Genomic DNA, 4,582 nt, shown 5'->3' with positions numbered 1-4,582 from the left:
TATGTTACATTGTAAATATGTATTAAGCAATCAACTATGCCAAATGATATATAAAATACAAGGAAATAAGCATGCTAGTATGAATGATAAATGGTTGAATTTGAGTTTGTTTGGTTGATTAATTTTGTGCATGTTGAGGTATTTAGGGATGACCTAAGGGATTGTTTGGAACACATCCCGAGCCAAAAAGCTAACCTATTAATATTCACCTTTAGTACTGATTTTTAAGCCTTTTGACACTTCTTGATGAACCTCATTACAGACCTCAAGCCTAAAAACATTAATTTGTATTTTCCATTTTTCTCTGGTCCTACATCGCACAATTAAAAACATCTAACCATACATATTGAGGGTTAAGTAGATACATTAAGGTGAAATTTGTAAAAATAGAGTGAAATATGAAGGATTAATGTGATATGGGAATTATAGGTTAGCTCAAAAATGCAAAAAAAAAAAAGAAATCCAAAAGGCAAAAGTAATACGAGTAGAAAAACTTCTTCAAAAAATAAGCATTCATGAGTGAGATGAGCTGAAAAAGAAAAGTGATAAAGTCACAAAAGATAGAGAAACTCCTTCATTAGTGCACAAAAGCTCATAGGCTAGCCATAGTTACTATGTCATGCTATGATTTCTTATACATGGAGAGACAAGGAATGTGAGAGAAGTAGAAATAAGGCAATGAGTGGGTAAGGGTCATTAAGTGGGAAGAATAGGGATCAATATAATGTGCCAAACTATTTTCGTGGTTGTAACCCTTTTGATGCTTACTGTTTTTGAATTTCATACATATCCTAAGAATCAAAACATTGCAAGCCGAAAAGTCTAATGTGGCCTAAATACCCTTATACATGAATAGACATCATACTAAATATACGCATAAACAACTATATGTATTCTGCTCGGATAATCAAAGTACTTGTATGATTTGTTGATGGATTCCTATGGGTGAAACCCTTAATACTTGTATATTGTGTAACATACTGAACTTAGATGTTTGAAATCAAAGGTGGTAAATCAACTGTTCATCATGCTGAAATTGTTAGTAAGCATAAAATGCCTAAGTCATATGCTCCAAAGTCAATACTTGTATGATATTTGCTCAAGGGTCGTCATCTTATTTGTCATTTTTTTATGATGCTTGTGGACAAGCAATGACTTAAGTGTGTGGGAGTTTGATCTGTCATAATTTGGTGTAGTATATTAAACTAGTTTTCACATTTAAGGAGCTTGAATATAAGCATTTTCGTTATGTTTTAGTTAAGTTTTCATAGTTTTATTTACATTCAATAAAATGTGAAAATTGAGTATTTTATTGACCTTAGGGTCTGAATAAGACCTAAGGGTGAGCTAACACACTTTGAGAGTGTGTAGGGGACCATTAGAAGGTACACTAAACATATATTGGTTGCTATGTCGCAACACAGATTACTCGATGTCGCAACATAAGGAGCAGAATGGAGAAAACGCAAGACTGCCTTTGATGTCATGACACAGATTGAGGGTGTCACGGCATACCCCTAAAGATAGTTGTAGAGGAGTATACTGATTGCTACGTCGCGACACAGCTCTTGGTGTGTCATGACATCGATTCTGTGACGGAAACAACATACGAAGCATGGGCGTTTTGGCCTGCACAATCAAACTTTAAGCTCGAGAATGTCAGCTAACCTAAGGTTAAGGACGATGGCCACTTGAAGGCTAGAAATAGGCTCATCTGTCACCTGTTATGGACATCATTCCTGTAGCCTAGAAACTCTTTTGTAAATTTAGTTTAGCTTTCTTTTGTTCTTAGGGTTTTAGATTTATTTCAATTGTTCTTTTTGATTTCAAGATATTCGAATTGTGCAAGCATTCAAACTCTATGGATTCGTGCTAAATTTTAATACAATCAGGCTCTTTCATGTACTCTATCTTGTCAATTCAATTAGCATGCTTTCTCTTTACATTGATTATATATTGTCTTTGGAAGCCATGAGGAACTAATCCTTCTATAGGGGATTAGCGAGTGTAGGTTTGATGTATTAACTATTTTGTAGGGTTACTCAACAAATCAGGTATTTGGGATTGGAATAACGTGAAACAAACCCTAGGTCTGACAACCCCAAGAAGTTGTCAAGGTGGGAATTAACCCAAAATTGGTATTGTCCATCTGTGAACACCTTAACCCCAAACCAGACTGAGCATTGAGGTCGGAAGATAAGTACTTCTTCCTGACTTGTTATGTTAGTAGAAGATCAAAAGATCCTGCTATGGTAGTGACTAGTTGATTGATGAGGAACCCGAAACGACAATTGATGGAGATTACTGAAGTGAGACAATCACCTATAATCAGATTTGATTTATTCTCCCTTTTTAATCTCTTTAATTTTATCTTTTCATGTTATTTTGTTTTTATTACTATTAATATAAAACCCCAAAAATAATTTATTTCATATTTTTCGTACTATAACTGATTTAAAAGTATTATTTAGATCTTTTACTGTTTAGGTTAGATTTGATCTGGCACTCGCCTCCCTTGGGTGCAATCCTCGAAGTACTCACCTACTTTGTTGTAAAACTATATTACAACTTGGCCTGTATACTTGCATAGACCGCCTTGTCTTTCTATATTTTATTGCAGTATTCACGCTCTGGACATTAGTATGTTCGGAGGCAGTCACTAAGGTGTTACCTGAGGATTCAAACATTTCGACTTAACTTTTATCATTAGAAAAATAGTTATGAAAATTTCCCTTTTTGTTAAAAGCTATTATTTTTCTTTCATTTTGTAACACATCCTTAAAGAAAATAATAGGAATTGTAAAAGAAAAATATATTATCCAACCGCTACTGAGTTTTGGCGTATACATATAAATGATAAGTTCATAAACAACAAATCATGGAAATTAGGAGTACACTTTCAAGGAAAAAGGGCATTTCTTTTCAAAAACAGAGACAGTGTAAAGGATAGGTATAATTATATAAGTTGAGTACAAAAAAATCCATACGCCACCTGCCAAAATAGCCATGCATGATACCAAAATAAACAAGTGGCTCACTCGCAAGTTTAGCTCTGGCGTAGTCCCCTTTAACTGATTCTTCTTCTACTACCAAAATGCCTAAGAAGGAAACTAACAAAGTAAGTTCGTTTGAACTTAGTGAGTTCCAAAATGGACACAAATAATGTACAAGAATGTTGATAATTAACAAGCATCAATACTCCCAAGAAAGAAACACATAATTTTTCATGAGACTCTATCATACAGACACAAAATGTAAACTTAAACATAACCCATTTAGTACATGGGTGGTCCTTATCTGCCAAATTAAACATACTCTCCACAATCATGCATGATTAGAAGTAACTCCTTCTTGTGCCAGCCTCAAACCTATATTTCATAAAACAAAATCACATATTAGTCATATTCATATTCCTTCCATAACTCCTTGCATCACCCTTGTTAAGTTAACATGTGTTCTCATGATTTGCCAGACATCACAAACAAATCTCCTTTCCTTATGTTCACATATCACAGGTTATCTAGTACTAGGCTTGCGCAATAAGGAGGGTGTTTTTACATCAACAATGACCATACTCATTCATACAACACTGGTTTATTACACACACGTCCAAACACAATGTATCGACCTATTTACACTAGAGACAACTTACCGTACACAACCCTCATATCATGGTCCTTTGTCTCAATTGCTTAGACTTTCACTAGCTTCTTGAGCTAAATAAGAAACAATTATAACCATCAGATCATTTATCTACTAAAATTTAACAATCATGCATGAATCAATTGCACGCAACCCATAATGAGGAAGTCTCCTCCTTTCGAACCAAGTCTAAAAATCTATACCTGGAAAAATGTTAATTCCTCTCGATATCAACTAAAGGTTTTCCAAAAATTGTCAATAAGCTGGTACTAAACAATAGAGTCTTGACTAGATACTGGAAACCTTCCTCGTCTTCTCTAACAAGGAATAGAGAACTTAAGAGTTTACTCACAATCTGCTACCAAGTAATGAAGAAGAAAACTGATTTCCTACCAATTATCATGACTATTTATAGACAATCTTTTCTACCAAACACAACTACTACCACTAATTAACTTAGCAGGTTATGAAACATTGCTTATACACTAAAACAAACCAGCTAAACAAGTCCTTCAACTACCTAAACAGATCATGTTGTAATCTATATTACTCTAGTTCAATTCCAATTAGGTCTCACCTAAACTCTAACAATACTCATCGAGCCATTGTTTTCACGCTAAAATATGGAAAAACAAGTCTATTGATCTATGAACTAACAAGTTTTCCCAAAATGTCTAAGGTTGGTGGATTGTCTCACAAAAGAGTCCGCCAACCCTAGTGTTCGCCAAATGGAAAATTTCAGCCAAGTGTTCCTAATTTGGGCATACTGTCAAATCCACACAATACTTCACTCAAGCATTTACCGAAAAATTCACTAATCTCTCCCTTTTTCTACCCCGGGATTAATCAACTATTCACAAAACAACATGTCAATACGGTCTATGCCGGGCGGGCCATTACAATGTATGTAGCAGCCTGAGTTCAAATAGATAAGGAATCG

The sequence above is a fragment of the Gossypium raimondii genome, chromosome 10 (genome assembly GCF_025698545.1).
Source record: "Gossypium raimondii isolate GPD5lz chromosome 10, ASM2569854v1, whole genome shotgun sequence".
In the NCBI taxonomy this organism is placed as follows: domain Eukaryota; kingdom Viridiplantae; phylum Streptophyta; class Magnoliopsida; order Malvales; family Malvaceae; genus Gossypium; species Gossypium raimondii.
Note: the sequence above shows the minus strand (reverse complement) of the source record.